This window comes from Bombus pyrosoma, linkage group LG10 (assembly GCF_014825855.1).
Source record: "Bombus pyrosoma isolate SC7728 linkage group LG10, ASM1482585v1, whole genome shotgun sequence".
Lineage (NCBI taxonomy): Eukaryota > Metazoa > Arthropoda > Insecta > Hymenoptera > Apidae > Bombus > Bombus pyrosoma.
This window is the reverse complement of record NC_057779.1, coordinates 7049312-7077294: the sequence shown is the minus strand read 5'-3', so window position 1 is coordinate 7077294 and position 27983 is coordinate 7049312. Positions and strand designations below refer to the sequence as shown.

Here is a 27983-nt window from a genome sequence, read left to right as displayed (position 1 = left end):
GCAGTTGTGGGTTTATCGAGACACGAAAATGTCTATAAATTTCAAACAGGATCGAATGAAACGCGGTTGGTGTTTGCACCAACTTTTCTCCTTGTTCTTGCGCCTTCTGTCTACATACGATACACCCTGTATATTGGGTCCGCAATAGAATCGAAATACTATGGAACTTTGCTTACTGTTGCAAGACTTTCATGTATATATCGTGTGTGTTATACGAAACATACTGAAATTTCATTAGCACCGTCATTCTTCTATCGGTAAAGTCTGAAATTAATCTGAAAATGTATATAGTAGAAGTTACAAGACATTTACTGCAAGCATATATTCGATAAAGAAGTTAGTATCGCGGATGGAGACGTTTTAAACATTCAGTGGCTACAAAAAGTATTTGCACATATCGTACTATCCATTCGCGAAACATTATAATGCAGCGTTTTCTTATCGGGTTCTACCGTTTCATTTTATATCTACGTTTGATTATAGTATCAAGTTATTTTAGTCATCGTTATGGTATGAAGGTTTCGAAAGTGCCGCTAAATAATAGACCTAAGTAACTGATATATAAATACGAAAAACTTTTGTAGCCACTGTTTTCCTAACTTTAATTCTCAAAGCCAACGTAATCGCGACGATCGAGTCTCATAACGACGCTAATAAAATTCCAAAGCGTCTCGTGCAACACGCGTAAAATATTCAAACAAGGTGTTTACGAGTGTTCGAATAATCTCGTAAGCCTGTAGTCGATCGGAATATACGTGCACGTAGATGTATCGAATTTTGTAATTAAATCTGTGCGTTTCAAGTTCTAGTCTGTTTCAGGATTAGCTCAAAGATGCTTCTTAAAAGGTTAGCATTATCGAAAATGGGCTGTATAAAAGTTTGAAGAGCCTTGTTTCATCGAACTGAATTCATCGATCCTACGATATTACACAATCGCAACATTATCCCTTTTTGCCTGCACTTCGGCGACCACGCGAGCAACCACAAAAGAAAGTTTTCAAAGTTGGAAAAGTATAAACCGGTTTTGGAAAAAATCCTGAAGGAGACTTGTCACGCGAAGCGCGAGTCTCCGGTATCGTTTTGCCAACAGCGGCATTAAAAGCACGATGGCGATTCAGTAGCCACGACATCGGATTAGCAGTATCGTTTCCTTGGCGGACGGAAGTGGCAGGATGTTTCGCTGGCGCGGATGCAACGCGAGATGGTGTACTTACACGAGCGAGTAGTTGCCATTCGTTGAAGCAAAAATGGCCCGTGTTATCGCGACAAGCCAGGCCAAGAACAGCTCCTCTGGTCCATAGCTTATCGCTATATTCAGCGTCTTTCTTTCACGCTGCAAACGCATTAGAGCATATCCAAGGAAGAGCAAAGAGTAAAGATGCACGGATGCGTGCACCAAGATAGTCTACCGTGTGTATCCACACATCACGTCGATTTATACTACTATCTTTTAACGATTAATTATTATCCCTAGACTTCCGTGTATGCGATACATTACATTATGTAACGCGGAATTATCCTGGCCATTAATAACGCGTGTATACTTGGCGTTGGATATATTGCAGTATTACAGGATGTTTCCTGGTTTTACAGTCTTTCACATTGTTTTCTAAATGCCTTTGCTTACTTAATTTACCGGGAGTTAGTACAGTGAGTTTCAGATCCTTTAGATTTATTAGAGAAAACGGCTGATATCTTGTAATAATAGCTAGCCACAGAGGTTTCCTTTGTTTGAACCAATGGAAATGCGAATACACGTAGCGACGCATGTATATTTCATATAATTACATACTCGTGAAAGTTGAAATTATTTGCAAACAATAAAATCCTATTGGAATTAAGAAGTCTTTTACATTTACTTGTTCGCTTTTTGATGATTTAAAAGAGGAATTTACACTTGTAACGAAAATAATGATCGCACAAAGAACGATATGTTTAGTACGATAAATAAATATTTCAAATATTTCTACATAAGTAGACTAGAAATAGAAGACCGCATTGTCCTCCGTTGGAAGTTAGTTTACGTTTATTTCTATATTTGGTATCAAGAAATATCCACGATTATACGTGACAAAGATACGTGCGACATTGAGTGATTCATCCCTCGTTACATAGACAACTGCATAACACACTGGAAAAACTTTCTGCTGCGAAAGACATTCTATGACTATCGATCTTGGTTATAAATTTTATTCAAATGAATCAGAGAGAACTTCGAAACGAATTCTTCCCAAATTATGCTTTTAGATTTATTCTACTCCGACTTACACGTCGACTAGCAAAAAAAAAAAAAGAAGAATTTCATTAGTCAGCGTGCACCGTTCGAATAAAGGCGCGTGTGCCAACTCGTTAGAACGCTTTGAATTCCATTTGCAGAGGATTCTCGTGTCCCAGATTCTATGAATCGCAAACGAATACTTTCATAGCATCTTAATCATATCCATTGATTTTGAAATATTGTGCCAGTCAAAAAAACACGGTAAACAATAGGAAATAAACGCGAGAAGCATAATAAATTCTGGCATAATTTCAGGCCAGAAGTCGTCCAAGTTTTTATAACCTCAAACGCAGAGACGTGACCGGACATTATTTCTCGCGGTAATAATGCTTGAACAAATTCTAATTACTTTCAACGACAAGCATAAAACGTACGAGTATTCTATTAATCTGATGTAAAAGAGAAACGCTGTAATAACACAATATCCTTATCAACATATCTAAACATCGTGAAATTACATGCAAACATACCTTTCATGTTTCCAGCCAATCTATTCGTAACAGAAATTACCTGACATCGATTTCACCAGCTAGTAAAATACTCGATAACATTACAAAACACGGGCACAAACGCACGACATTTACACGTATCCCATAAAACACTGTCATTAAAAGAAACGCTTCAAAATTTTGTTACATAACGATGAATTTTAAATCGTGACGAAAAGAAAAATCATTTCTATCTCAGTTTCGCGTTACCACTCCATTCAACAGAATCCACATTATACACTAAGGTGTAATACTAATTAATTTTCAAAAAGATTCTCGTATCCCACATAATTTATTCTAAAAAAAGTTTCTGTAACTGTTCGAACAGTTTTGCGAACCACCGTGTCTAAACTTACTGCGCGTGCGTGGGCGCATGCGTGCCAAGATTTGAGCGCGCGATGCAGGGCGCATGCGCATGAACCTGCAGTGTCGAGCGAAACAAGGAAGAAGAACGGCGAGAGAAAGACGCCGTTAAAAAGAGAAACAAAGCGAAAGGGAAGAGCAATGACACACACGGTTACATGCACGCGCTCACCAACGGCACACACCGAGGTGACGTAAGCGCTGATTACGCGACGCTGCAACGAGCACACGCCGAGGCTGCAACTCGCGTTGCATGTATAACGTTCGTAGAATGCGGCAATGCATCCCCCCTCCTCAACCCGACCGTAACCTCGCTAGAACCTCGTCTCTCCCCCTGCCCAACCGAGATACCCCTCCCCTAACCTCTCCCACGTCCACTGCTACCGTTCGGCGACGTGTGTTGGTGCACGTGCGAACAAACATCACGTGACTGTGTATGAAGGACGAGGCCTTCAAGTACGTACGTACCGTACGTATGAGCACGAGCAACGCGCGTTACTGGAGATCATCAGCTGACAACAGGAGCCAAGAGAAACAGGAATCGTGCTTCTTAGTTCCATGTTGAGAAAAGAGAGAGGGATGCAGGAGGAAGGGCGAATGATCATTGTAAAATATTTAAAGATTATGAATCTACGTTTGGTTAAATCACGTAATTGGCTTTTGTGAACGATGCTAAAGGTGGCTACTGGGCTCATCCGTGTAAGATCCGGTCGCTGGTAAAAATGTAAATTAAGAAAATAAAAATAAGAGATAAACAGAACAAGAGCAGTCGGAAATTGGAGGAAATAGTTCTAAGAAGAAGCGAAGAAGGAAAGAGGAAGAAGAAGAGAACAATAGGGCCCAAGAAAGGAATAAAGTTTGACACACGCCTGTAATTTCGCACTTGGTCATTGATAAACGTCGAAAATGTGCGTGCGCTAAAAGAAAATTACAGGGAAGGAGGGGATCGGAGGGACTCGGCTGCTTATTATTCTGAACGAAATACAAAGAGGGGAACAAAACATACTCGCGTAAACGTACCTCACCGAGATATTAAAGATAGAACGGGAACCGAAACACTGTGATTAAGACGTCCGACAACCGCGACGTAATTTGTATTAACACCTTGCACGCTTCTTTCGGACAACCTGTGAACATTCTACAACAGCGACCGAATGTTTCTTGTTTATACATATGTTGATACGTTTCAAATTGTTTTATCGTCTCTGATATCATTTCTAGTAGAATTTTATTGCTCTATCATTTTGTATATTTTCTTAGTAAATAAGTTAAGTCTCTTTCTAAATAAATAACTCGTGTATGGTTCATCCTTTTTGTTAAAAATTCTCATACATTTTTATCGTATTGTTAATTTTCATACTTTCTACAAATAATCTTTAAATGGTACGTATCAGTGGACAAACATCATTCATTTGTATATTCACATTTATATTTGTTTCTCTAAACTGTGTAATTCTTTTTGATAAAATATCTCGCGCGTGTATATTACACTGTTGTTTGACATATTTTCACATGTTGTATTTCCATTACATTTCCATGTTAGTTATCGTAAAATATTATTGGGCAACAGCATAGCGTGACCATTGTCACTCGAACGAAATGCTTTCGTTTCTCTTCCGGATATGAATTACTCCACTTTTATCCAGGTGGTTGATCCTTTTATTCTGGCTACACCTCGCGGCATTTCCCACGATCACGGACAAGTCCGATTTAACGCCGACAGCAAACACTGGTTTCCTGCGGCTGATTCGACTTCCTGCAATGGCGTGCGCATCTTTCACGTACGAGGAACAATTTCAAACGGACGGAAAAAATGGCAGCTCGACAGCTGCCGCCTTGACCTTACTCAATGGCTATCTGGCAACATAAAGAAACCGTATTGCCACTTTCATTTCTGGACTACCTCCGTGTTTCGTAATGATATTCTGATCCCTTTTTTCCCATGAATTGTCGATGATTGCATCAGTGAAATTCGGTGCAACATTCACTTTTACGATTGTGCTTTATTGGTTATTTATGTTTGCGTGTAATGACTGAAGATTTGTAAATTATATTTGCATATAACGAAATCTTGTCGTAACAAAATAATACTTGATGTATATTTAACAATAATACAGTGGCATAATATTAAAATCGAAATTTAATTAATCGTAAAATTCGTACATAAAACTTCGAGTCTTCTCGTCTTAAACTTTGATTTTCTATATTTTATTTCCTATGAAATAAAATTTTTGAAATAAACTTCTGTCTCCGTTTGTACAGTAATTAACCGACAATCAAGTTCTATTTTACTGCTAAAGATAAAAAAGATAAAAAAAAGTATAGAATCTATTTCCATTTTATTACGGGTTTATTACGAAGATAAACCAAAAGCTGTCTGGCATGTGACGATTTAATAATAGAAGCTGATAAACGCTGAAAACTAAAAATGATTAATCTAAATGACCGGGAACTGTCATAAGGGTGGACATTTGAAACAATACACGTGTGAACGAATGGGAATATCTCACAATTCGACAAATTGTTAACAGCGTATTACTAAGTTATCGTTAATTTGACACTGCTGGACCACCCATTTAATTGATCAACGTTTCCACGCGATATTTATACTATTTCAAACGGGTTACACGCGCGGAAAGGCAATATTTACCGCGCATGCATGTGACGTGTAAAAATGTTTAATTGAGTTAAAAGTTTATCGACTAATTAATTACCAGCGGGTAGATTAATTAAATTCTTTAAATATTTATACACGTATTAATTAACTTTTATAATATTAATATTACAATTATAATTTCATTCAAAATTAATAAATCAACATTGATATTATATGTAATTAAATAATTCTTTCTTCCCTATTTCATCGATACTATGAAACGCCAAGGACAATTATCTCAAAGCATCGCGTCACGTCGTGAGAACAGATCTTAAGAAACCTGCACGATGACACGTGTATCTGCATATTAATAACACCGTTTGGTATCTGGAAATAACATGCTGGTAATAATCATGACGATTCTTACATCGATACTGAAGGAAACAAAAGAGATTTGAAATACAAGCAGCAGCGTAAAAAAAAGAAAAGGAATGTAATAAGCTACTATAGTATCGGGGGAACAAAGTACTGTTGTACAATGATGGTCTTATGGTCAAGGTTTTAAGCCTTTAAACGTGACTTATGCAACGCATCCGGGCATAAGTCCTCCGCGCTGCAATTTATATTTCCGAAGTTACGTCGAATTATACAGTATATACACGATTGTAGCATTGAAAGATACTACAATGCGGGAGAAGAATGTACCGACTTCCGTCCCTTTCAGTTCAAGGGAAATGGGAAAAGGAAGTTGCACTGGTGTTGAATAAATTAATGAATAAAGAGGAAACAGAAAATTCATGCTGCAGAATTGCAACGGAGTTATTTTCTAGCACGTGTACTTAGAGATACGTATCTTATATCTTGCCAAACAGCAAACAAGATAGAAGAAGGCAATTCTAATACTAATATTAGTCCGAAAACAAGAAAACTTCATAATCTATATAATGCTTCCCATCAAATCAAGCAAACTTCCCTTAATCAAACCGACCCGACCAAAATTTTGTCCGCACGCAACCCAACATCCAGCAACCTGCACTTAAAAAACTGCGAAACTTCGTCACACTCGCCTCTAACCTAACCTAATTCGTTACCCCAATCAAATCATCCGCTGCAACTCGGAGCGACGAAAAACCAATTCTCTGACTTGAGAATCTCGGAACTGCGTCGATTTCTCAAAGATTCGCGAGAAAAAGACTTGGCCTGTGATGCACGGTCAATCAGGTCCGCGCGAGAAGGTCCTTAGCCTTAGGAACACGGTCGTGGTTGGCGGCTGGTAAAGGCCATCGTACATACGTATATATATATATATCTGTATGTATATATATAATATATATTATATATATATATATACCATAGACACGAGGTGGCAAGAGGTTAGAAAGAGAAAATGGAAATAAACGGTCCGAGGAGGGAACAGAGAAAAGAGAGACAGAGCTACGCGCACGCAGGAAAGAACGATGGAAAGAAAGAAAGAAAGAAAGAAAGAAAGAAAGAAAGAAAGAAAGAAATGGAAGTCTGTGCAGCACAGAAACGGCGTGTCGGTGGCTGCGGCGGCAACCGCGGCCGCCTAAGCGAAGTTAGGTTTCAGTGCACAACACAAAGGGAAGGGACACGGGAAGAGGTACGAGGGTGGAGGAGGGGGGCGGTTAGGGGCGCCATTCGAGGGAGGGCTGTTGAACTTTCAGGGTCACTCCCGCGGGCCCCCGCTAGTTGGACCGACAGAGAAAGAGAAAGGACGCGAGAGAAAGGAAGAGAGTACGGTACCTGGCAGAGAAAGCGAGAGAAACCGAGTGAGACGGATAGGACGAAAGAGAAAGATGGATGGACGGAGGTCGAGTTAGAGGTGAGGAGAGGTGTATAGCGGTAGAACGATACTACGAGGAAGGACGCGAGGGGAGGTTGAGCCGCCCCAACACGAAAACTCACTCCTAAACCGTCCCTAACGACGCGCCCTCTGGGCCGCGATTCGACGACTGATCGTCCGGCCAATTCGTCTCCCTGGGCCTCTATTGCTCTCCTCTCTGGGACAGATAGAGTCCCGGGCCACAGGCGTGTATACAAGACGGAGGCCCCGATATAGTGCACGAAAGCATACGGAACCAGTTTTCGGCCGAGAAAGGACCGTTCCTCCGGGGCTCGCCAGCCCTGACGTGCAACGCACACGCGCACATGGTCACCCGGCTACGTCTCTTCGCCATGGCGAAGGAGAGGAAGGGACAGACAACGAGGAAGAGAAAGAGAGAAGAAGCGGTTCACAACGATCCGTGGAAGCTAGTGAACTCTCAGGGACGTTCCGTGGCTTTGCCACGACGCGCGAAGGACCCACACCATTTTCGACCTCTCTTCGGGAATTTTTTTTCTTTTTTTTTTTTATATTTCTATGTTGCGGTTCTATCGTATATAGCATCGACATCTATTATTATTTATTAGCGACAAATTTGATTCGGTATCCTTCGGTTGGATTTCCTGACGGAGATGGAACTGTTTCAGATAGCTCAGAAAATATCGTTTTCGTTTCACGTTATGATTTTGCGGCGATGCTTCGTTGCCACCCCTGTCGCTCCCAAACCCCGGATCCCTGCGCTGCTTTGAACGAACGTTCATCCTCTCTCTGTCCCTTTCTCGGCCGTTTTGGTACGGTTATATGAAGGGGAAAGGGTGGAAGGTGGGGATCGCGACGAGCTTGCGCCGATGGCTGCTGCACGCCGCTTACTCCTCCGTTTCACCGGAACCGGAGTAAACCGAGATGTCCATCTGTGTGTCTAATTGAAATCTGAACGGTCAGCGTTGCGGGTTGACAAGCGCAGCCTGCGCCGTCGGTAAAAATAGCTCGCACGAATTGTGGATTTTAATCTCTCCAAAGACTAGGCTGATACGCGGCTGACAAGTGCTTCTGCCACGTTCCCTTTTAGTGAATGCTGTAACTAACGGTTGATAAGATAGATGCTACTTTTGGTTAATGACTCGATAGATGAGAGAATTACGAAGGAAACGGATGATATAGTAGCGTCTCGGTATCAGTGTTCTTGAATGAGTGATTTCTATGTGAAAGGTTTATCAAGTTTATACAAGTTGGAGGTTAATAATAGGTTCTGTAACTTACGCCACGGATACGTCTAATGTAGAATGATAACTTAACGATACAGATATTATAGGCACGTGGTTCGAGTTCCAGCTTCATGCAGATATTTTTATCGACTTCCTGTTGCAACAATAGAATCTTTTATAAAGGAATCGATTCTGTATTCACGCTATAGCAACATTAATTGATAAGCCATTCTAAAATACCAAATAACTTTTAGTTCGTTATGTAGGCATAGGACATAGTTTGTGTGTTACACAATGACAGTTGTAAGAACGCTTGTGACTCCACTTCTACATATCCGTGTGGCTAATTACGCCGTTTTTTAAATTTCATAGAAATAACCAGATTTTATACGAATTTACTACTACAAGGAGCTGCTATATAATTAAATAATTGTAGGAACTGAATAATTATACTTTTTCCTGAAATTTGATTGATACAAGCGGAACTAATTTCAATATATTTATGTACGGGAAGATACCAATCGACTGCACAATTTTCCTTAAATTTCATAAAAATGACTAGAAGCAACTTCAATAAGTTTATCTACAGGAAGAGGCGAGAGGATATAAGTTTCCTCCGATCCTATCTCATCTTTTTCCCGGTTCCAGTCAGTCGCTAGGAGTATAGACCGTGGCTAGACGCTACGAAGAAGGAGGATCGGAATATAAGTAAAAAAGAAGACGCACAAACAAGAGACGCATCCGAGCCGACAAGGTGTGCACCGCCTTGATCAAGCAGGATGGCAGGCCAGGAAACTAACTGTAGTTGGTGACTAACTTCAAACAGGATTCCACGAACATGCCGGAAATCGTTAACTCCAACAACTATACGTGTACATATGGAAACATTTGATTAGGGCAAAACGTTCGATAATTCGAGTTTTACGAGCGACGCTCCGAGGGTGAAATATTTTCAGATACATTTTTACGCGTGTTGGATGAAACAACGGTAAATGAATTTTCCAAACTTCAGATTTCTCGCTAATAACACGGCATGAAGTTTAGAGGAAGCGGCTGAAAAATTTATATTTTTCTAATCGCGGCACAATTCTCTACAACTTCGCGTGTCAAACGTGATAAAACACGTGATTTCAGGTGTTCGCACCGGTAAATTACAATAATCACACAATACATGATAGAATTTACGATGTAAAATTTACAATAACGACGCCTAATAATACATCCAAGTTCTCCAAACTGTTCCGTTGGACAAAAAAGGTATGACGAGGTATCGCTAATCGCTAACGACAAGATTAAACGCGACCGCCGAATTTTTTACCATTCCGTTAAATTATTTATCGTCTAGGCAATCTATTCCCGCGTAGCATCCGCCGTTCAGCTTCTTACTCAGCAGCTCCTTGTTCGTCGCATTTAGATTCCAGCGATGCTTCCTACTATAAGAAACTGAAACGAAAACGGCCGGAAGACGGTGGTGTGGAGTGTATACAAGAGGAACCTAAGTTCAACGACCCGCTCTCTAGTACCTGTATCATCAGGCTGGCTCCTCTCCGACAGAGAGACGCGTACATGTGCCTAACTGTGCGTACGAACACACGATACTCCCATCTCCTTCTGTACGCGCCACGGGCACGTACTCCACTATGTGCTGGAAAACTAGTTTCGCGTGCAAATTACTCCCCTGGAATTGTCGCGAGGTGTTTGCCTCGCAAAACGACCAAATCGTACTCTGTCGCTTGAACGAGCAAACTGTTTTATGTATATAAATCCTTTTTACTTTTTATATATTATGGCTCTACGTGTTGGATGGGCATGCGGTTACTAATAGTCAAGTAACCTTATGTTGTTCTGTGAAATTGGTAAGCATGGTTAAACGTAATTGTTATATATCGTTGTATTATTAATTGCTAGCTTAGTTACGCGTTCCAGTGCTGTTTATGAAAGGTGATGTAATTTTGTTTATGTAGACGTAATGATCAAATTAGTGTACGTAAGTGTTTACACTAATGCGAAGAAATTATAATACGCAGTGGGAGGATACGAAATGCGTTGTAATAATTATGACATTTTTAAATCGAAGCTACAAAGCAATAGCAACAAAATATGAATGACACAAATAGAAAATATATAATACCAATATTGGCTGTTCCGATTAGTGTCCGTGTAATATACCCACATTTGGTATAACTCGTAATCCCGAGATTAAAACACTAAGATTCTATCAGAACTTGGTAAAAAATGTACTGATATATCGTGCGTATTAATAAATCGATTAATTTTAATTACTCCTACGACAGCCAATCGTCGTTTACCGACGTAATTGCTCGATGCAACGTAATAACGGTGTAATCAGGTTATCAACAGTCCTATTATACGCACTAGCGGTTCTACTGGGAATTAACACCGGGGTTATGGTTCGTATGTTGCAAGTATCTTATCTTAGATCCAGGTTTAATCACCTGCGTGGCAACAATTTTAACACTTTTTCTCTGGAAAATGAGCAGGAGCAAAACCTTGCATTGGCAAGCATATCGCGTTCATAAACCATTTGGCCGTTGTAACGATAATTAATTCCTCATTTTTGCTTGCTTGTTGTTCCACTCGCATCAATCATCGTAATAGGTTATTAGCGACTCGGTTGAAATCATAAATTGAATTTTATGCAAGAATCGATATATAGATGCTAAATGATGCTATTAGTATAAATCTAGATGCGCATCTATTTAAATCTTACGATGCTGAACTTCGCTTTGTACTTAATTTCAATTTCCCTTCTCTACAACGAAAAAAGCCTTAATAAAGGAGGAGCAATTTTAATTAATTTAATTAATGCGCATTTTAAAGCTACTTGTTTCCTAAATACAGTTAGTTTACATTATGCCGCGAATTATACGGGGGATCGGCAAATTATAAAATCTACACTCTACGCTAATTCCCTACGCTAGCGTTGATTATCTCGGAACTGTAATAGCGTATATCTGCAGCGTTGTAAGAAATTTACGGGTAATGCCGGAATACAATGAAATACTCCACTAACAAATCAATATATGCCTGATTATTAAACGAAGATCGTTTCAAATATACAGAATGAAACGAATGAAAATTTCATCGTTTAATTACTTTCTACATCATACACCGAGATATACAAAATATCGTTGACGTTTGAAAGAATGATTTCATGTCATATTTTTCATTCTCTGATATCATTTAAAGTATATTCGTAGCACTGTATGCTATATCATATTACGTAATAAAAATGATATAATATAAAGATATAGTACAGTATCACGATATTGTAAACACAGTTTAAATAGTATCGAGAAGTGAAACGTAATATAAAGTCATCGTTATTGTCAATAATTTCTATACGTCAACGAATTTTACGCTTTAATGCATAATATTAAAATAATTAGATGGCTAAGTTTAGATAGAAGACTGTATGTTTAAAGCAGTCCCTTCAAATTGTACTTGTACAGATCCCTTTTGTATTCTACTCTATGTATTTTCTACTATCAGAAACATCGAAATCATTTTAGCCTCCTAGATTCTTGTTAGACACCCTATATAGCGAGCCATCATCTTCCTTCAAAATTATCGAAGGGTGTCGTTTACAGTTTTACACACACTAATGTAATATAATAAGTCACTTTTATAATAGCGGTTAAAGTGTTCTTCAGGAAAAAGATAAAATTTTGCTCACCAACCGGACCCATCACGGTGATGTGACGCGTCGCGTTAATTAAATTCCACAGTACCTTTTTTTTTCTGGCGTGAATACATAAGTGACTCATTGATCGTCGGATCTTTCATCGAACTCGGCCCGGGAAGCAGGGGGCACTGATCTTCAACTCGTTCAACAACACTGTGGCACTGCCTGAATGCCATGGTCAGTGACCGTGAGATCAAGAATTTAAATTCTACGCTGACTCGCCTACTCTTTCTTTTGTATCTTATTGTCCAGAATTTCTTGGCCATAGCGGCGCTACAAAAAGAACAAACACTTCAATCTCTTGCAAGCATCATTTCGACGCTGAAAATGCATTTTTTAAAGGCGTCAGTCTACTTTTTCGCAAAAAGTTGATGGTACCTGTCGCTCAAAAAAATTAAATACATTGTCATCCCTCGTTTTTGGAATTCTTTTTTTATCTGGCGATACGTTAAGCTCTTAAACTCCCGGAAGAAATTTTAATAAAAAATTTTCTCTTTTTAATATCGCGTTTTAAACCTTATAAGCGGAATTCAACGACAAAATAAATTCAACATTTAGAATGATGTTACCTTCGTCCTAACCAAACTTTCAAACCTGTTAGTTTCTTTCGCATAATGTAATAATAACTTAGAAATAGTATCTCTGTTAAGAAACGTTAAATATAGCGTGTAAAAAGATCTGAATATATCTGAAGCACGTGATCTTGAAGCCAACGTTACAGCATTTATCTTAAAACGATCTAGGGACTTCTAGGAACAAAACCTCTTTCATAATAAACTCAGAATTCTAAAATATTCATTATAGTAGACATTCTTTCCAAGCACGACATTCCCGTAGACAAGTATATCTTTGAAAACCATTCACGCTTCTCATAAACCGTATCCTATAAACTCGCCTGTTCCGTGTTCCAATTAAACCGCGGTTTCTGAGTCACGTTACCATAATAATGCAACAAATCCGAGCTCACTGTCGCTAGTTCCTTTTGCATGGTGCATTTCTATGCGTAACCGTGCCTTTGGAGACGCTACTTTTAATCCTGAGAAGACACGTTCCACTTCCTCTGTTTCCTGCGTCGCGTTTACCACTTTTCAAGCATTTTTCATCCATCCGGTGTACACGCGGATAGCAACACCGCCCTTCTGTTCGTTACACATTTCTTTCTCTCTCTCTCTCTCTATCTCTGTATGTAAAATAGTACGGACTTTACGCACACAATGCACGTGTATACGCGTTTTGTTCGGTGTTAGTCGCGGTGACTTGCTCTGCTTTGAAACTCGACACCTCTTTCGCTAAACACCACGGACGGACGTACGTGGGCAACGTAAACACAAGAGAGACGTATGCAGACAAATGAACGCGATATACATGCAGATATGCGTATCAACACTAGAGGGACAAAACGTTCGTCCGCGAACAGAACCGGTGTCGCCGCTTGGAAATATTTGACAATGCTTTCTTCATAAATTGCACTCCAAATGGACTTTTTATATTCGTTTTTAAATTTATTGTTTACCATGATAATAATCTTTATTAGTGGTGAAGTTTTACGAATTTCAAATGGGTGTTGCATAACCTCGCATTTCGGATGTAAATTGCACTGCGAATGAATATCCCTAATACTTTTTAGGTCTTCTTTAAACAAATATAGTTTCTTTTAACGGCAGAATTTCAAGTGTTTTGAAAATTCGTTCTAGCTGGATGTTACATAACCTGGTATTTTATCGTCTATTCTTATTTTCTCAGCGAGCATAATTCTTTTTTAACGATACAGTTCCGCGAGTTTGGAAATTGTTTCAAGCTTTAAATGAACGTTACATAATCTCATAATTTGGACGTAATCCGCGTTTCATGCTCATTCCACTCTTTAGGTTTTTCCTATAAAGACAGATTTTTAACCGTAAAGTTTTCAGACTGTAGTTTATTTTAAGTGGATGTTGCATAACCCAATACTTTGAAAATGACTAATCCGTTATGGATAATTTCTGCACGATAACAGTTATAGAACTTGTTTGTTGAGAAATAATAAAACGTATGTTTGTTTTAATGTTTGGTTTTACATAACCTCTCGTCTTGCAATATGACAACCAGTTGTGAGCAATTCTTTTACTTTTCATATAATGGATATTACGAAATATTTTTTATGAAAATTATTGTTTCCAGTGAGCACGTGTTACACCACCATCGAGAATATTTATATTTATAATAACTGAAGACAATTTAAGAGATAATAGAAAAAACTGCAATCTTATAAAATACAACTTTGATTTTGCTTTACAGAAAATTATAACAAGAAAAGTTCAGCAAACAAGGCACACACCTTTAGAAACTTCTTCTTCAAAAAGATATTAAAAATTACTATCTCTCCAGATCACTGATTTTGTAAAAGAAATTCGACCAACCGTGCAATATTTTATCTCAAAGCATAAAACATTAATCTGCAGCAAACACGAACAGATGTACGTATGTAACATCAACAAAGAAGCATAGAACAAGATTCGAGACGAGATTTAACGGACGAGAAAAATTTGCAGCGAAAAAAGAAACCAGTTCGAGATAAAATCCGATCGAGGTCAAAAAAGCGGTTGAAACGCAATCTTACGAAAATTAATCTCGGGATTTTATGTACGTTAGGCTCGGTCGTGGCCACGATTGGGAAGCACCTGGAACAATTTTAAGGGCGCGGTAATAACCGTAAATGCTCGCTGCTCCGAGTCGTAAACGCGGGTAATTCAAACGCGATGGAAAGAGTGTCATGCAATTGCGACGTAAAGTTCATCGCATTCCGCTTCCCCGCTGATATTATCAGGCGGATTGAATTGTTCCTTGCAACAGATTTATCAAGTACAAAAAAGATAACTACAAAGATGATGGTAAATAAAATGAAGGATATGAATCATGTGATTTATACATTTTGCAATTTAGCTGCATCCGATTGGAGATAATTTAGTTCCACATTTTCATATTACTTTACGTAGATATATCTTATGTTTTGTAAATATAGTACTCGAGTTAGATACGCTAAACATATATATATATGTATAAAAAACTTTTTTATGGTCATTTGTAGATTATTTAAAATGTTAATAAGATAAGTTTCAGAGTAGTTCGATCCAGACTTTAATATTTTTACTTTACATTGTAATTCATATCTTAAATGTTTATAAAGATAATGATCAAGTTAGGTGTGTTAAATATGAATAAGTAAAAGATTGATTTTTTTTTTTTAATTTGTTCAAGACGTTAGTAAGTAAGTGATCTTTGGAATAGTTTCGAGTGATCTAAATACTGTTAAATATGTAAACAACAATTCTGCTGTATATCTTGCAATTACTGAAACCCACGAATAACATGTAACATCGATTACAAACAATCTTCGTACTAATCGTAATTCTAAAGTGCTAATTATACCTAAATATTCCGACTCTCATATTTCTCAAACAACCATTGTAACTTCCGAAATTAAATGTACAATACAATGTACCATCGTTTAATTGCATAAGGATTGCTTCCCTTATAACGATACCAAGATAACCTCAATTTTTTGCTCTTAAGGAAATCCGAGAAAACAAACGAAAGCTCGCAACAAAGGCAAAGCTAATTACACCCTATTATCGTAATCGAATAATTACTCGTAATTCGTCGAGCTAAGCCGAACTTGGTATGGTTTCCCCCATTAGTGTGCATTTATACGTACACTCGTAGATACAGCGCATGTACACGCACACAGTGACCTAATTTTTTTTTTTTCAGTTGCTAACGATTCACATCGGATAGCAGTTACCAGCTCACCGGTATTCCTCAACCTTTCACGCATTATCATTATCGAGCTTGGCATTTACGCGACTTGTTGCATTGACCCACTCTGGCTTATGGCCGATTAATACGCGCCGTTATTGTTTCCACGTTCGCTAGCCTCCCATGACGCGAACGTACGCCATTCTACGGATTTCATCGGGTCCTATTTTGCAAGCCATACCAAGCGAAATAGAGCTTTACTTTCAACGGGGATCAAGGTCCCATCAAGGTCGCTGGAACAATCAAGAACGCGACTGACCGCCAATATGCCTCATAAACACGTGACCCAGGTACACGATCGTTTATTTTACCAGTTTTAGTTCGGAATTTATCGGAACTTTCGAATGCGATGTACCGATGATCGGTAAGTAACTCAACGATCGTGAGAAAGAGTTATGCGGGTCAAGGTAAGGAGGAAGAAGCCTGACCAACTCTGAATAGTATATATATCTACTTATGTGATACAAGAAGAGAATGTAAAGTTATATAACGTTATATCGTTCGATAAAATAAATTTAACGGTGAAATCGGAAGAACGATGAATATTCCGAAATTTTTGTCAAAATTTTACAAGTCTACAAAGTTGCGTTTGTGGAAATTGGAATAGTTCTTTTTTTTTTTAAATACTATATGTCCTTTATTTTTGTTCACTGCGTGTTCTCTCATATACCTTTCATCTTAGTTCCTGCAATGTAAACTTAGTCGGTAATTCTGGTGTTGATATAAACTTTAACAAACGGTGTTACACGGTATTCGCAATTTTATGTCAATATATTATTCTATAACGTCTCTATAACGTTTTAATCGAATTAATATCTAGCTATCGATAGTCTTAGTGCTAATGGAAAGTCCAATAAATATAGTTACATAATGTTTAGAATATTGTACAAAACGATACATTCTCCGTGTCTATATCGCATTCTAATTAAATTAATCTGTAAAGGAAAATTATTAGAAGAAGAAAATTGGAGAAAGGAAAGTGTTCTATATTCGATGCATACGGCGCTTGCTCGTTTAAGGGTCAAAGGACGAGTCGAGGGCGTATACGAAACGTCCCCGAGGCATCGATCGTACACCACTCGACAAAAATTTCATGCTCGGCCTCCTAATCCGAGCATAAAATGAGGCCGATATGTCGTCCGTTGGTGGAAAACGAGACAGAGAGCCTTGCGATGCACCGTTAAACAACACACGCACACACGCACGCACATACGACGATCAATCTTGGACCAAACGCCGTGTCGGTATCATCGAGGAAAACACGCTTCCTATTTCCGTACATGTACGTACAGTAACTCACGGAAATATTCGAACATTCTTAGGAACTCTTTATGTACATATCATATAGAACACTTTGAAATCTCATTAACACACACAACATATTAGCAAGATCAGATCTGAAAATATATATAGACGTTACAAGATATTCATTGGAAGCATACATTTCGCAAACATCAGCAAAGTATTTGCGCTGTCAATTATTCACTATACCATAAAGCCACAATATGCAGCTTTTGTTTCGGACTATTATCCATGCTGTGTATCATGAAGTGTTCGACTATTTTCGTGAGTCACTGTATCTATATATACTACGGCCGATCAAGTACTAGGACAGTATTTAACAGAAATTGCTTGTCATTGGTTTTATTTTGTGCTTGTTGTATTATAAATCTCTTACGTTGTTTGCGTCACACGTGCTAGAGTGTCGTATAATGTAAAATACTAGACGATAAAATTTGATAGTTTTTCGATGAATGTAACGAGTGGCTGTCCTAATACTTGTTCCTAATACTTATGGCCGGTAGTGTACCTACGTGCAAGCGTGCCAACCACGACACACAGTGATGCACGCAGCGAGTCAGCGAGCGGTTCACTCACCATTTAAATCGCCCAAGGTCCGTGGAATTTAAATCTCAATCAGCGCCAGGAAGACGCCGTATGTACGCTCTTGGAAGGTCGTGCACGAGTCACAGGAGGATCCTCTTCGACAGAATGGAAAACGAGATCGAGGCGAGAAATATCACACTGGACACCAGATGTACAAGTTCACCAACTTCCGCGTTTGAGTCGTGCATAGGATCCAAGACGTCGCTTTCAGTCACGACGTCACACGGATAGCGACATATTACGCTATCCTCCTTAACGTACACCGAGGCGAACAGAGGCGAAAAGAACACAGAGGAGAACAAGGCCGTCGGATGCGCGTCAGCCAGTAAACGTGTCGATGCACAAAACGAACATGACGAAAGGCAGAGAAGGAGAAAAGTGGGAGAGGAAGAAAGATACGATGAATACACTATGCGTGTTCGAAGCGAAGAAACGCGACCGTGTGCTTCGCCACGCGAAGCGGAGCACTAGTAACAACGGACACAACGATACGTCCGATGATCTCTTCTTCCGTGAAACAAGAACACTTACGGTTTTCCCTTTCCGTGGCACATTTTATTTCTGTCGATCTGTCGTGTAACACGTTACGTTGATCTTCGCGAACTGCACGCTGTTTTCGTGTCACAGTTCACGCATCATCACATTTCCTTCCTTGTTGCCACGGATATATTCTACTTTGTCCTTCGATTATACATATATGTATATATTTATATATGTGTGTGTGTGTGTATGTGTATGTATATATACATATATATATATATACTATTAATGGCAGTGATTAGAAGAGGAGAGGGTGCCACGCACGGTAAGTGCTAAGTAGCACCTCCCCCGTTAAAGGCTCTCACGCAACTGACGCGACTGGCGCGAAGGGCACACGGGGATTAGGAGAGCATGAAAGAGGGGATGCTCGAAGATGGATGGAGGGGGAAACGACAGTAATACTACGGCAGAGGGACGCAGAGAGACAACGCGAGCCGATAGGGGAATTGCGCATGCGTAGTGGCCCTGTTTTAGAACAGTACACCGTGACACTCGTTGACAAGCCACCGCCCGATGCATCCACCCCGTCTGTGTCACGAGTCACGATACGTACTACAGCTGTCTACGCTCTGAAAGAGAGCAACCTTATCTCCTACATTTCTTTAACCACACTAAAGCGGTCGCCTTATCACTCTGTTAGTAAATCTAGGTCGTTAAGTTACGATTATAATTGAACGTACATAACATGAATTTACAGTGACTACAAAACGTATTTGTACATTGTACTCTTATTTTCCATTGAAGCGTCTCTCTATCTGGTTTCGCATTTCATTTTCACAGTATTTCTATCAAATGATACAAAACTGAATATACTTCGACTTAATTGCTATAATAAATACAAGTACTTTTTGTAGCCGCTGTATATCAAGAATAGATTGTAACTTAGGAAATACATATATACAACAAACTTGTACTGTATCTCGTTTCTTTTGGGCATTTATACAAAGTTTACTGTGCATAGTTTTCAAAAGCTACTTAACGTAAATCAGTTTGACCGAATGAACTCGTGAAAGAAGAAGAAACAGACGCATGCGTAAAATGGAAATTCCATTCCCAGAGAGGTTAACAAATTATACCGAATTACCGCGATGCAGAGGCTTGCGTTTGCTAATCTGTTTCTCGCATGTTCTTTACTGCTTCGCTACTCTGCGCGAAAGAGAACGTCACACAAAAGACCAAGACCTACATAAGCGAAGCACAGAGCTTGCCAGAGTAATCACGTCGCGCACCATATACTCATGTAACAGGCAAAATCAGTTTCATGTGCGACACGCGTCCACAGTTGTAATTAAAAGCGTCGACTTACAACTATTTTAATTGTATCGTAAAACATTCTAATTTTCTGTAATAATAATACACTCTATTGATGCAATCCCCGACAATATTCTATTTTCTTAAAATCCACTTGGAAATAACAATGTTCAGGTGGAATCAACAGATATGGATAGAGAGGTCCGGTGTTAAAAAAAAGTGGTTAGCGATCGCTTTCCGTGAAACGTTCGTCACCTCTAGCAGTATACTTATTTCTTTATATACTATTTTGATTTGTTAACCTCGAGTGAAGGGCAGTTTTGTCGATGGTTTCGATGTGATTTACGACACGAATTGGTATATTGTAAGTTAAACCTAACGTACATACTTATTTGCTACAAAGCTTTGTATTATAAAATTTGCACTTTATTTTATTGGTATAAATATTTTTTCATATTGTATTATATTTTTATTATATGTATGTTTTCTATTAAGGTTATATCAATTCATGCATTATTAAGTATTCTTCTATCTCTAACAGTCGAGTATAGAACAGTACAGTTTCGATTACATTTTTGTAATCATTTCATTCATGGACTAAAGCAGAATTATCAAAGGATACTTTTTTTGTAGACATTCAAGCGTTTTTAATTAAATATTAGAAGATGTAAGAAGAAAATGGGAGGCTGTGTGTCAATTGCAAAAGTGTAAAAAAGAAAAGCATGACTGTAAAACGTGACCATTGTAAAAAGTTTATTTGTGTATTTTACCGTGCGGCTGAGGAAAATATGTAATAATGAGATAATCTAGAAAATATAAAAAATGTAATGAAAAAAAGATGTTACTACTTTTTACTGCTGTAAATTTCATTTTTGTAGTTGATATATGTACATATATTCATAGATCCATAATCATGAAAGAACTAAAACAATGTTGCGTATCAGACAATTCTTTTCCTTCTTTTCCTGTTTTTATTAAATTATTCGTACAGCACATATATGAATTCCAATAATTTGAATAACACAGAGGTTATGACCCATTTTCGTTAATTTTTAATCCACACGACCTCCTCTCATAAATGAAACGAAATTTCGCGGGAATATTTACAAGCTAACCTCTAAAATACCTTTCGCGGTATGCGGATAGAAAGGGACCACGAGGCAGAACATTTTTATAGAAAACTCATCATTTTCTTTTCCCTTCTCTTTTTGAAAGAAACGAACGATTCGAGAGATCAAAGTAAAGACGTATAAACACGCTAATTCTCTATACGTGTCTAAATTGCACCTGTTTTTACACCGGAACAGTTTGCATTTACTTATATCGCTTATCGACCGCACAAAACGAGCATCATCGTTTTAATGCAAGCTTGTAAACATCCGACTATCGATCGCGCGCGTTCGATACATTTGCAACCTTGTTTGGTACGCTCGCGGTGTATTTAAACGTGGAATCAGATATAACAACTCCGTTTAACAAATTGGGGAATGGATGCAATTTAGAAACGGCATTTTCAAGATCGGATTTCTCGATCAAATTTACATGCATTGTTGAAACTGCATACCTTTGTATTTTTTGGTTATGACTGGAATTCTTTCACCTCAACAGTGAATATTAATATTTAATGTCAATATTTGAAATCATATAGATATTGTTGCAACGAAAATATTACAAACACCATATTTGTATTTTGTAATGTACATATACACAATCGAACAAATATTATTAATGAATTTTATAGGTTATGAGGAACCAGTATTAATAATTGCATAATAATCTCATGCATAATATTATACAAATAACAAGTTTGGTATATATAAAACAGGTCAAATTCTACGAGTCAGCTGATTACTCCATAATCATGATCATAATGGCTAAGATCGATATAATGAATAGATATTAACTAATTACCAGTCAATAACATTAACTTGCGAAAGGAATCATTAATTTTCCAAGAGTCAGGATAATTTCACAAGTAAATTTACAAAATTTATAAAAGAGTTTCAAATGCCACGTTGTTTGCATTTGAAAAAACACAATAGGCAATAATCATAAACAATACTAGCCGCAGGAAATTAAAAATCTCTATTATATGCAAAGTTATACCTTACGTATGCATCAACTTCACTGACTTAGACCTAGAACGAATATTGTTTACTTAAAATTTGAAATTTCCTTGTCCTATGTATCATAAAATAAATTAACAATAATTTAAGATCAAATCAGGAAACATAATGACAGGATTCTGTAATAGACTGGAAACGACTCTACTTCCGCAATCCCGTTCTACGAGGGTTAAAGCCCGATGTGTACAAGCGTCACGAGTCACGTTCACGTCCTAGCAGTACCAGCGATCATTTTTTCTGATGCGAACAAGACGACAAGTTGCCGTCAGAAATTGCGTCACACGTGAACTTGCTCATAGTAACCAACGCTGCTGATCAGCGTACCTCACGCGCCTGCGTCACTTCCAAGTCGTTCTTCTCGCTCGGCGTGTCTGCGTTTCCATGGAAACCAGGCGACGCTAGAGAAGTGGCCATAACGAGCTAACCTCTCCGTTGCAAAGAACGCTCTGACGTTACGTATGAATTAATGACACGTGCTCAGTGCAAACTGTCGCTATAATGTGTCACAGAATATCATTGGATATTACAACATACACGCAGTGTGTGCATCGAGCTTTATGAACCCGATCACGCCCTTTTTGACCGGTTTGGTGATTCTAATATTAGGTTCTGCGAGACAAAGTCGATACGTATGTCAATCGACATTTATTCACAGAAACACAAAAATAAATGTCAACCGCTACTAGCTACTCTTAATAATACCTATGACTACCGAATATAATAGCTAAAATAAACTCCTGGGATAAACAAGCTCCTTACCACCGTGCACAATGATTAAAGAGATTCGACGTTATCATGTTACATGTGGTTATTTATTTTGGACACGATGGGCTGGGTAGTCGAGCATATTCGAGGGAACCGGTTGAAGTTATTCTCACGTGTGCATTTACGCGAACGAGAGGCGCCCACGGGTCACAATATAACCAAAGGACGTTTCGACGTCGCGAAATTGCACGCTGGTTTTTGCAGCCAGGCGACTGTAAACTTTCCCATAAGGCTCCTAGGTAAATAGTCCCTCGGTCGGCATCTCTACGTATCTCTACATGGCTCGGTTACGAAGAATTCCGGCCTATTATTATGAGCATAATTGTCTGATTATACGTCTGTGATCTGGCACGGCTCTATAACGTTAAGGTCACACTGTGTGCCACAAGGGCACATGTGCTCATCGAATTCTCCCTACCATTCCAAATATAGTTCTAAGCGGAATTCTTTTCACCGTTCGAGTGAATTTTAGAAAATATATTGCTACGAACATCGAGACGTGAATAGGGTATTATTACCTGTAGAGGAGGTAATAGCGAAAAGAAAGAGTAAAAGAATTATTTTTGTGCCTCTTTTCGTTTTTTCCCTCTTTTTCTTCCCTTCCAATTAATGTCTAGAGGTTATCATAGTGGAATTGGAACGAAACGCTCGTCATAGATAATGTTCCGTTTTTTGTACCTTTATTCAACGTATTGAATGATACGATGTCGGAATCTGTTGCATTCACCGTGTGAATTATTTTTCTAGAATTATACTAAAATCTCGGGTCATTATGTTAGTAGGTAAAAATGGAACGTAACGTGCGTATGATTTATTTAAAGCTTGTAACTGTCACATTTCCATATCTATACTTGTTCTTGCTACTTTGGGTAAATAATTTATCGCATTTTTTGTCCGTTGGAAGGCATATTTAATGTTATGCATGAGTTTTCCACTTGCGAGTAAAGTTATATCAAGCGAACTAAGTTATTCTGCATAAACTAGCCGATGACACGTGTTAGTTTTTACGTAAATAGCCAGTCAGCAACGTGTCAACACACGATATGTATACACCATTGTTCACGTGTACGCGACGATGTTATTCGCTGCACTCGAAAAACCTCGTGTAAAAGATCCATTAGCATTTCAAATGAGGGAAGTCGGAAACGGATATAATTCGTTATATATAGGGAAAAACGTGGAAGGAAGCTCGGTCACGACGCGTTTAATGCGTAAATATAAATGCGGGTTGGAACGTTTTCGGAGTAACTGGAGTTTCGTTGAGACAGCCAGTGATATAGGATGCCTACATTTAAATTTACAGTTTGCTACTAAATTTCCTATTCTAATTTTATTAAACTAACGGATAGTAACAACTACCATCGTTTTAAACTTAACTGTCAGAAAAAGAACAAAAAAAACAGTATTATTTTTAGAATAACCCAATACAGAGGGTGTTTGAAGGCGAAGCTCCGTAGGCCGCCAAAAATCGTGTGTCGTCTTTGTTCGGATGTACAACGCGAGGTTTTTCGCTTAGAATGTTCGTTACTAAAATACACAGACCACACCACTTTCCGGTTTCCTTTTTCTCGTATCACGTTCACTTCTCGTCGTTGGGCAAAGAAACTTCTTCGTCAGTGATCCTCATCCACGTTTTTTCCTCCCCTTCTACTGTCCACCTTGGACACCTGGAGCCACGTGATCAAGAGAAGGAAAGTAACGCGTTAACGTTAACACGGCCACGAACAAATACGATCGAGTCTTTTACCGGTAAATACCCTTTTACGACGAGATTCTGTGGATTTTCAAGCCTGCTGCGGACTTCTCCTTTTTATACGTTCAAGAGTTTCCAAACACACGAATGCGATCGAAATTAATAGCATCTTTTTCTAGCAACAATCGAGAATATTAGTATTTTCGTGTAGATCTTTGTTTAGATGTCCGAGGATTCTTTGACATATATTAAGAAAACTGATCTTTTCCTCGCTATTGGATGGTCGTCATTTTTAAATCCCAGCGAGAATCTTGTCAACATAATTCCAGTGGAAATTGTATATTTAGCGCTTCGATCTTACCACGAACTTCTTCCTTCTTTTTTCCAATATTTACTGGATGAAACTATCCAATATTTAAGCTTCACCTCTTTAACAATGTTCGTAGGAACTTTGTGTTTACATAAAACATCTACAGACTGGTTGTTATTGATTCGTTACTAATTCTTGCACTCTAGTAACATTTATATATTGTACACATCGTACATCGTATATTGTACATACGCTCGAAGTTGACACAAGTGCTAGGATATTTATGAACGAGAGATGGTCCGAGAAAGTTGCACGAGAGGAATCAGTTTCTACCTGTTATGTACAGTGAATGGGAATAGATGACAGGAGGCGAAGGTTAGTTACATAAAAACAAGCGCAGCGAGTGCGATTACTTCACTCTTTGAAGTTACGCTCTGGCCATGACGTGATTCCATAAATATCGGCATTAGATATATGAACGGATAATTAATGGGGAACGGACGCGATATTACACGGGATATGTCGTCTTTAGATAATCACATGGAATTATTGGCGTAATTTTATCAAAGTGTATACAATGAAGAATGAGTTAAGAATTCGATGGAGCGAGATTAAATTAACATATCGATTCACTGGTATTGATGTTAGACCACCGCTATTTAGTGGACCAACGAATTGGTCGTTTTGTAATAATACGAGGTTTTTAACTGCATTAAATTATACATTTTCGCTCGTTATATACTATATATTTGCCAGCAGAATTTTAGCGAAAGCACATGCCGGAGGAAATAAATTTTAATACCACGGTAGAAATCTGAATATTCGCGCGGCGATGTGAATGTATCAGCAGCCCTTTTAGTATGCTGTTGAACGTTCTTTTTTTTCTTTTTTCAAAAAAAATCTACGTAAAAAATGATACAAAGTATAAAAATGCTGTCATTGAAAGAACCCATCAATGCGGAATTTTGATTATCGCGTTACACATAATAAATAAAATAATACAAACGAGTATTATATATTACTGTCCTATTTTATTGTTTTAAATGGAACTGTACGATTTTTTGAAATATAAATATAGACGACGATCTACGCGTCCGATTCGAATATTCTCGCCTCTTCCAGCGAGAACGTATCGCAGTAGAATGTTTAGAAAATATTTGAAAGAAAATATTTTTGTTGAAAGAAATACCGAAGTATCGTTAAAAATTTCGATTCTATTTAAAGTTTTAAAAACCAGAAATATCATATCCTGCGTCCCATCTTGAAACGGGAAAAAGCCCGAACAAGTTCCACCAAAAAGGAAAAAAGCTCGCCAATGTTTCGGGAAAAAGGAAAAACAGCCAACCACATGACAGTTAATATTGTCTACGATTCTGCCTGAAAGGCGAAAAAAATAATTTTCCAACTTATTTCACGCAGTCAGTGGAATGAATTCGAGCGAGATGAGTGCCGTTCGTCGGAATGGAATGGAAAGGGCGAAAATTCCAGCGGAGAGGTTCGTTACCAAAATACACACGCGCAGTGCAATCTCGTTTTCTCGGTTCTTTCTTTCGAAACGGCGGAGGGTGCGCGACTTTCAGCTCGGATTTAATTATTTTTAACGAACACGCCAGCCCACCGGGAACAGGAAATCGTTCGCCGTTCCTAATCCGAATGGCTGGACGAAAGTTTATTTTACGACAGGATAATACTTGATACGCGAAGCACATACGATCAGACGAAGCAATAAGTTCGAACAAGATATTTAATATTAACCACTGACCGTCAAATGAATTTTATATGTCCTTTATGGATGTAACATCCATACGATTATAATTCTATCGTTTAGTATTAATCGTATATTGATTCGTCGTTGATATCTTTTGATTATAGGTGACCCATAACCATTTCAATTAACATTTCATGTTACTGTAACAACCAAAATGTTACGTGTATTTAGATATATTGTATTAAGTAGAGATAATTATAGAAAAGATTGTATAGCGCTACGTTCAATTTACGTAGAAGATATATTTAATTGTACCGACTGTATCGGTTTTAAACAAGTTTGTAAGTTAGAAATAAGTTTCATGTATAGCCACGAACACGCGTAGTGCATGGATGATGAAATAAAATATATACAGGTTGATAGATATAAATTAGTCATATACACGAAAAGGAAACTGAAAGTGATGATTTTCATTGTAAGAGAAGAACCTGAACGTTTATAAATAATTAATAATTAAGAATCAAGAGCGAGTAGGTAGCTTGATTCGAAACTCGTATCATCCATTTATGTCATCTAACACGAAACGACTGGAAGCAACAATTTATAAAAACCTAGTTTCACCTGCCATTAGAAGAAAAATTGATTTACGCGCTTACGAAAAAATTCGCGCCGTAGAACGACAGAGCTGGTTAAATACCGTACAATCTACGATCTTTTCGTTCGTTTGAAACAGAAATACAGCGCGGGTCTGGAGAAATGAGCGTGTTCGATGCACCGAGGGTACGAAATGTATTTGAAAACTTTCACACGTACGTTGCATAAATTGGGAATTCATCGAAAAGATAGAAAGCACGTAGAAATACGAATGAATAGTAAAAATCATAGGTAAGTAGATAGGTAGATAGATAAGTCAATATTATACGAGCGATATTTTTATAAGGTGCTAACGTTCGCTTTCGATTCTCACCGTGCAACCTAACTCAGACTCCCATAGCGTGCGCGATTTTATTTTTCATCGAACGAGCAATACAAATAGGAGGGAGGGCCGATATCAGGAAACGCGAGATATCTCGTGGAAAACGTCAAACAACTTCGGCCCGCGAGATATCTCGTCAATGTGGCCCGATTAAGTAATCGGAATTTTACACAATGCAAGAGTTGCGTACTGTTGCCTATGGTAAACTGGTTCTGCGAGTAATATTTCACACGATTTGCATTCATGCGAGCCTGTATCAAGTTCAATTTGTCCGATATGCTTAACATATGCATAAGGTGAGACGCGCGAAGTGCAACGAGTAAATATTATGTAAATACAGATAGATATATAAAAAAAAAAGATTATTTATAGGCGATAGTCCAATATATTATATTAATAGACAATATACAGCGTGGTCGTTTCACCTGGAAACATCTCGAGTAAAAGCGTGCA

General features: G+C 38.3%; 1 protein-coding gene across 3 annotated transcripts in view; it reads right to left on the bottom strand.

The window, feature by feature from the left end:
- Positions 1-27983, bottom strand: part of LOC122571915 (histone demethylase UTY) — a 143859-nt gene that overhangs the window by 97192 nt on the left and 18684 nt on the right. Inside the window, exon 1 of one of the 3 annotated variants that reach the window (XM_043736234.1) lies at positions 18153-19012. The exons of 1 other annotated variant lie outside the window; for it this stretch is intronic. The gene's annotated coding sequence lies outside the window, so the exon portion shown is untranslated. Of the gene's footprint in view, positions 1-2748; positions 3330-18152; positions 19013-27983 lie in introns of those variants that run through there. One more of the 3 variants, XM_043736235.1, reaches the window with a different exon arrangement.